Genomic DNA, 7,500 nt, shown 5'->3' with positions numbered 1-7,500 from the left:
GCGCACCCGGGCCGTAGGCCGGCACCCAGCGGGTCGCGACGTCCTACTAGGGGAGAAGTGCGGCCCACCGCACACCGGAACGGCCCCGCCCCGCGGCGAGTGGAAAGGCAACCGGACACGACCCCGCCGCGAATTGCTCCGCGCGGGCGGCCGGCCCCATCTGCCGAGGGCGGAGGCCAGTGGCCGGATGGGCGTGAATCTCACCCGTTCGACCTTTCGGACTTCTCACGTTTACCCCAGAACGGTTTCACGTACTTTTGAACTCTCTCTTCAAAGTTCTTTTCAACTTTCCCTCACGGTACTTGTTCGCTATCGGTCTCGTGGTCATATTTAGTCTCAGATGGAGTTTACCACCCACTTGGAGCTGCACTCTCAAGCAACCCGACTCGAAGGAGAGGTCCCGCCGACGCTCGCACCGGCCGCTACGGGCCTGGCACCCTCTACGGGCCGTGGCCTCATTCAAGTTGGACTTGGGCTCGGCGCGAGGCGTCGGGGTAGTGGACCCTCCCAAACACCACATGCCACGACAGGCGGCAGCCTGCGGGGTTCGGTGCTGGACTCTTCCCTGTTCGCTCGCCGCTACTGGGGGAATCCTTGTTAGTTTCTTTTCCTCCGCTTAGTAATATGCTTAAATTCAGCGGGTAGTCTCGCCTGCTCTGAGGTCGTTGTACGAGGTGTCGCACGCCACACCGCCAGCCGGCTGTGCACGCTACCGAGTAAGTACCGGTATGCGAACCGCCAGGCGACGGGCGCGCATCGCACGTTTAAGGAGACGCGGCCGGCCCCACAGGCGGCCACGACACTCCCAGGTCTGCGAAGCGGGGCAAACGCCGCGCGCTTCAGTATACGTAGCCGACCCTCAGCCAGACGTGGCCCGGGAACGGAATCCATGGACCGCAATGTGCGTTCGAAACGTCGATGTTCATGTGTCCTGCAGTTCACATGTCGACGCGCAATTTGCTGCGTTCTTCATCGACCCACGAGCCGAGTGATCCACCGTCCTGGGTGATCTTTTCATAGTTTCCACCATCTCTTTCGAGACAGTTGCATAGGCGGGACTGAGGCGTGTGGCGGCCCTGTTCCAGCGTTCAGTGTCCAACGGCCTCACGGCCGATGGGCGTCGTACGGCTCCACACCGGAGCGGACAGGCAGTCGGGCGAAAGTCATTCAAAACCGGCGCCAGGCGCCAGGTGCCGGAGGCCAGCCGCTCCAGCGCTTCAGCGCTCGTACCACACAACATTGCCGTTAGTTTTGAGACGAACGCGTGGTTCCGCACGCGGCGCACGGCTACTGCGAGCCGTACAGGTAGCTGCGTGTTGCGCGACACGACACGCACATCGAAAGACATGCAGTCTAGTCGGTAATGATCCTTCCGCAGGTTCACCTACGGAAACCTTGTTACGACTTTTACTTCCTCTAAATGATCAAGTTTGGTCATCTTTCCGGTAGCATCGGCAACGACAGAGTCAATGCCGCGTACCAGTCCGAAGACCTCACTAAATCATTCAATCGGTAGTAGCGACGGGCGGTGTGTACAAAGGGCAGGGACGTAATCAACGCGAGCTTATGACTCGCGCTTACTGGGAATTCCTCGTTCATGGGGAACAATTGCAAGCCCCAATCCCTAGCACGAAGGAGGTTCAGCGGGTTACCCCGACCTTTCGGCCTAGGAAGACACGCTGATTCCTTCAGTGTAGCGCGCGTGCGGCCCAGAACATCTAAGGGCATCACAGACCTGTTATTGCTCAATCTCGTGCGGCTAGAAGCCGCCTGTCCCTCTAAGAAGAAAAGTAATCGCTGACAGCACGAAGGATGTCACGCGACTAGTTAGCAGGCTAGAGTCTCGTTCGTTATCGGAATTAACCAGACAAATCGCTCCACCAACTAAGAACGGCCATGCACCACCACCCACCGAATCAAGAAAGAGCTATCAATCTGTCAATCCTTCCGGTGTCCGGGCCTGGTGAGGTTTCCCGTGTTGAGTCAAATTAAGCCGCAGGCTCCACTCCTGGTGGTGCCCTTCCGTCAATTCCTTTAAGTTTCAGCTTTGCAACCATACTTCCCCCGGAACCCAAAAGCTTTGGTTTCCCGGAGGCTGCCCGCCGAGTCATCGGAGGAACTGCGGCGGATCGCTGGCTGGCATCGTTTATGGTTAGAACTAGGGCGGTATCTGATCGCCTTCGAACCTCTAACTTTCGTTCTTGATTAATGAAAACATACTTGGCAAATGCTTTCGCTTCTGTTCGTCTTGCGACGATCCAAGAATTTCACCTCTAACGTCGCAATACGAATGCCCCCGCCTGTCCCTATTAATCATTACCTCGGGTTCCGAAAACCAACAAAATAGAACCGAGGTCCTATTCCATTATTCCATGCACACAGTATTCAGGCGGGCTTGCCTGCTTTAAGCACTCTAATTTGTTCAAAGTAAACGTGCCGGCCCACCGAGACACTCAATAAAGAGCACCCTGGTAGGATTTCAACGGGGTCCGCCTCGGGACGCACGAGCACGCACGAGGCGGTCGCACGCCTTCGGCTCGCCCCACCGGCAGGACGTCCCACGATACATGCCAGTTAAACACCGACGGGCGGTGAACCAACAGCGTGGGACACAAATCCAACTACGAGCTTTTTAACCGCAACAACTTTAATATACGCTATTGGAGCTGGAATTACCGCGGCTGCTGGCACCAGACTTGCCCTCCAATAGATACTCGTTAAAGGATTTAAAGTGTACTCATTCCGATTACGGGGCCTCGGATGAGTCCCGTATCGTTATTTTTCGTCACTACCTCCCCGTGCCGGGAGTGGGTAATTTGCGCGCCTGCTGCCTTCCTTGGATGTGGTAGCCGTTTCTCAGGCTCCCTCTCCGGAATCGAACCCTGATTCCCCGTTACCCGTTACAACCATGGTAGGCGCAGAACCTACCATCGACAGTTGATAAGGCAGACATTTGAAAGATGCGTCGCCGGTACGAGGACCGTGCGATCAGCCCAAAGTTATTCAGAGTCACCAAGGCAAACGGACCGGACGAGCCGACCGATTGGTTTTGATCTAATAAAAGCGTCCCTTCCATCTCTGGTCGGGACTCTGTTTGCATGTATTAGCTCTAGAATTACCACAGTTATCCAAGTAACGTGGGTACGATCTAAGGAACCATAACTGATTTAATGAGCCATTCGCGGTTTCACCTTAATGCGGCTTGTACTGAGACATGCATGGCTTAATCTTTGAGACAAGCATATGACTACTGGCAGGATCAACCAGGGAGCTGCGTCAACTAGAGCTGAGCAGCCGGCCGCCCGGGAGTGTGTCCCGGGGGCCCGCGCGAACACGCAAGCGTCCGCTCAATTATTCTGCAAACAGGAGGAGGCTGAGCTCCCCTGCACAACACACCTCGAAACCCTCTCAGGTCCCGGCGGCGCGCAGCGCCGTCCTAAGTACTTGGTCGGGTTCGAGAGAGGCGCAATCGCCCGGAGTTAGGCGAGTAGACGCTTTAGGTGCGACCACCCGTGCTCCCAACTGAGCTTGCCGCTGCCGACAGAGGCCCGGGAGCGTGCTGTCGTGGCATTGCCGGCGGGAGACAACACGCGCCACCTACGGTGACCGGCAGCTCCAACGCCAGCGCCACAGAAGGACAAAAGCCCCACTTGGGTGCCGAAGCGAACTCTCCCAGCACAGCGCACGCGCCAACACGTCCGCACAGCTGCGATACAAACCACCTGCGAGAACCGCTGGGGCGACCGAGCAGCAGACGGCGTCGCGGCGCCGAGCGCCGGGCGGCGGCGCATCCTCAGCGCACACAGTCCTCAATCGGACCAGCACACTGCAGATGGCCACCGCGCTTCGCACCGGGCCCGCGAGGACCTACTTTGGCCGCAAGGCGCCGCGAGCAGGGGGCGCCGGCGCGCAGCTGCGCCGCCTGCCGCGTCCGTCGGCCGGCGCGCCTGCCACTGGCCGCCCCCACCAGCCGGCTGTAGCGCGTGCGCCCACGCACCGCGCTGCCAGCACGCCGGGCGGCCCCCCCTCACCGGCCGGGGACGGTCCCACCCAGCCACCGCCGCGTATCGCCTCACACCCAGATCCCCTTTCGCGTTCGTGGGCATGGTGGGTCCCCTTTCACGTTCGTGGGCATGGTGGGTATCCCTGAAACAACCGGTTAATAGCTCGACCGATCGTCGCCAACACTGATTCACCTCTAGCGAGAACAACCGCACCACAACGGGTTACCTGTTGTTCATTTGCGTAACGTCACCAGCAAACGTAGACGTCCATCGCCATTTGCAACGAGTATTGCATGCCTGTGTCAGGTGTCACAACACACTACGTCTGCCCACATAGACGCAACAACATGTGCACGCCTCGAGAACACGTGGAAGGTAGCCCCCGTACGTATGCGGTGTCCATTGCGCGAACGACTGTCAGCCGGCCTCTGCAGGATGTCGCAGATGTGGAACGCGGTGCAACATGCTATCACGGTGTGTGAGAAGAGACGACTACGTCCGAATACACGCTCCACTACATCAACAGACTGCTCATGCTGATCGCCATCCAGGGCGTCCGTTCCTCCCACACGTCTGAATGGCGTACCACACTGCAATCCAGCTCTTATAGGGAGACGACACGTAGCTGCGTGCACAATATTTGGACTGTATGGTCTGCCGTTGCTAGGCGCAGTCGTCGTACGGTCACACATGTGCCACGATGTATCATTCAGTACATACGGACCAATGTGCAGTACAGTTTGTGGGTTTTGCGTACATCGGCGGACAGGTGACAGGCCGTACCACAACGTAGGCTGAGTACGTCGGCATGCGAAGGGCATTGAACATGCAAACTTCTCAACGACCAGCTTGCGAAGGCAGGGGGGAAGGGGGGGGGGCATGTACGTCCTGCTGCTATCCACATTACAGTGTATAGCAGGAGCATGTGGAAAGTCAGCAACACCTGCAAGGTGTTTAACATGACGCGATACACAGGGGACCGGGCAGTGCGAATAGCGAACTATATTGCGAGGGTTGCGGTTAGGCAACACTACACTAATTTAACGAGTTGCATAACAATTACAGAGCAGGTTCAGCGACAACGTGCGTCAGGTTAAGGCGCAATATAGGTTAGGTTGAGGCACAATATAGGTTAGGTTAAGGCACAACATGGGTTACGTTAAGGCACAAATTGGGTTACGTTAAGGCACAACATGGGTTACGTTAAGGCACAACATGGGTTACGTTAAGGCACAAATTAGGTTACGTTAAGGCACAAATTAGGTTACGTTAAGGCACAAATTAGGTTACGTTAAGGCACAAATTAGGTTACGTTAAGGCACAAATTAGGTTACGTTAAGGCACAAATTAGGTTACGTTAAGGCACAAATTAGGTTACGTTAAGGCACAAATTAGGTTACGTTAAGGCACAAATTAGGTTACGTTAAGGCACAAATTAGGTTACGTTAAGGCACAAATTAGGTTACGTTAAGGCACAAATTAGGTTACGTTAAGGCACAAATTAGGTTACGTTAAGGCACAAATTAGGTTACGTTAAGGCACAAATTAGGTTACGTTAAGGCACAAATTAGGTTACGTTAAGGCACAAATTAGGTTACGTTAAGGCACAAATTAGGTTACGTTAAGGCACAAATTAGGTTACGTTAAGGCACAAATTAGGTTACGTTAAGGTACAATATGGGTTAGGTTAAGGTACAATATGGGTTAGGTTAAGGTACAATATGGGTTAGGTTAAGGTACAATATGGGTTAGGTTAAGGTACAATATGGGTTAGGTTAAGGCACAACGTAGGTTAGGTTAAGGCACAACATAGGTTAGGTTAAGGCACAACATAGGTTAGGTTAAGGCACAACATAGGTTAGGTTAAGGCACAACATAGGTTAGGTTAAGGCACAACATAGGTTAGGTTAAGGCACAACATAGGTTAGGTTAAGGCACAACATAGGTTAGGTTAAGGCACAACATAGGTTAGGTTAAGGCACAACATAGGTTAGGTTAAGGCACAACATAGGTTAGGTTAAGGCACAACGTAGGTTAGGTTAAGGCACAACGTAGGTTAGGTTAAGGCACAACGTAGGTTAGGTTAAGGCACAACGTAGGTTAGGTTAAGGCACAACGTAGGTTAGGTTAAGGCACAACGTAGGTTAGGTTAAGGCACAACGTAGGTTAGGTTAAGGCACAACGTAGGTTAGGTTAAGGCACAACGTAGGTTAGATTAAGGCACAACGTAGGTTAGGTTAAGGCACAACGTAGGTTAGGTTAAGGCACAACGTAGGTTAGGTTAAGGCACAACGTAGGTTAGGTTAAGGCACAACGTAGGTTAGGTTAAGGCACAACGTAGGTTAGGTTAAGGCACAACGTAGGTTAGGTTAAGGCACAACGTAGGTTAGGTTAAGGCACAACGTAGGTTAGGTTAAGGCACAACGTAGGTTAGGTTAAGGCACAACGTAGGTTAGGTTAAGGCACAACGTAGGTTAGGTTAAGGCACAACGTAGGTTAGGTTAAGGCACAATGTAGGTTAGGTTAAGGCACAACGTAGGTTAGGTTAAGGCACAACGTAGGTTAGGTTAAGGCACAACGTAGGTTAGGTTAAGGCACAACGTAGGTTAGGTTAAGGCACAACGTAGGTTAGGTTAAGGCACAACGTAGGTTAGGTTAAGGCACAACGTAGGTTAGGTTAAGGCACAACGTAGGTTAGGTTAAGGCACAACATAGGTTAGGTTAAGGCACAACATAGGTTAGGTTAAGGCACAACATAGGTTAGGTTAAGGCACAACATAGGTTAGGTTAAGGCACAACATAGGTTAGGTTAAGGCACAACGTAGGTTAGGTTAAGGCACAACGTAGGTTAGGTTAAGGCACAACGTAGGTTAGGTTAAGGCACAACGTAGGTTAGGTTAAGGTACAACGTAGGTTAGGTTAAGGTACAACGTAGGTTAGGTTAAGGTACAACGTAGGTTAGGTTAAGGTACAACGTAGGTTAGGTTAAGGTACAACGTAGGTTAGGTTAAGGTACAACGTAGGTTAGGTTAAGGTACAACGTAGGTTAGGTTAAGGTACAACGTAGGTTAGGTTAAGGTACAACGTAGGTTAGGTGAAGGCGCAATGTAGGTTAGGTTAAGGTACGATATACCTTAGGTTAAGGTACAATATCGCTTAGGTTAAGGTACAATATAGCTTAGGTTAAGGTACACGTTGTAGGGAAAGGTGTATTTTGGGGGGGGAGGGGGCGGCAGGTTCGTTGATAGTGATTATCGTAAGTGCATGCCTGCGGGATCATCCGATTTGTCACGTCAGGATGCACTTGTGGCTCATGACAGGCGGCGCTCCGATTCCAAGGTTGTGGCAGATCTGTGTCTTTCATTCCTGCCATTGTTTGTGTACTGTGACAGGAGGCAGTATTGTGATGTTGGGTGCACCCCTGTGTAGGACATGTGTGGGTGTTCGTGGCTTAGCTGAGCAATGGCGGATGTCGGAAGGGTGGGATATTCTGTTT

At 53.0% G+C, this 7,500-nt stretch overlaps 3 non-coding genes across 3 annotated transcripts in view; all 3 read right to left on the bottom strand.

Annotated features, from left to right (window-relative positions):
- The window catches only part of LOC126453817 (large subunit ribosomal RNA), a 4,222-nt gene extending 3,557 nt beyond the window's left edge, over nucleotides 1-665 (bottom strand). Inside the window, exon 1 of the ribosomal RNA XR_007585089.1 lies at nucleotides 1-665. This exon is cut by the window's left edge and continues 3,557 nt beyond it. This is a non-coding gene — a ribosomal RNA (large subunit ribosomal RNA).
- Nucleotides 666-853: 188 nt separating this feature from the next.
- LOC126453818 (5.8S ribosomal RNA) lies at nucleotides 854-1,008 on the bottom strand. The gene has a single exon (XR_007585090.1). It is a non-coding gene; the product is annotated as a 5.8S ribosomal RNA (ribosomal RNA).
- Nucleotides 1,009-1,361: 353 nt separating this feature from the next.
- LOC126453820 (small subunit ribosomal RNA) lies at nucleotides 1,362-3,270 on the bottom strand. Its single transcript, XR_007585092.1, has one exon. It is a non-coding gene; the product is annotated as a small subunit ribosomal RNA (ribosomal RNA).
- Nucleotides 3,271-7,500: the final 4,230 nt, after the last annotated feature.

Source organism: Schistocerca serialis, unplaced genomic scaffold (genome assembly GCF_023864345.2).
Source record: "Schistocerca serialis cubense isolate TAMUIC-IGC-003099 unplaced genomic scaffold, iqSchSeri2.2 HiC_scaffold_965, whole genome shotgun sequence".
Classification (NCBI taxonomy): domain Eukaryota; kingdom Metazoa; phylum Arthropoda; class Insecta; order Orthoptera; family Acrididae; genus Schistocerca; species Schistocerca serialis.
The sequence above is the reverse complement of the archived record's forward strand: the minus strand, read 5'-3'. Positions and strand labels throughout refer to the sequence as shown.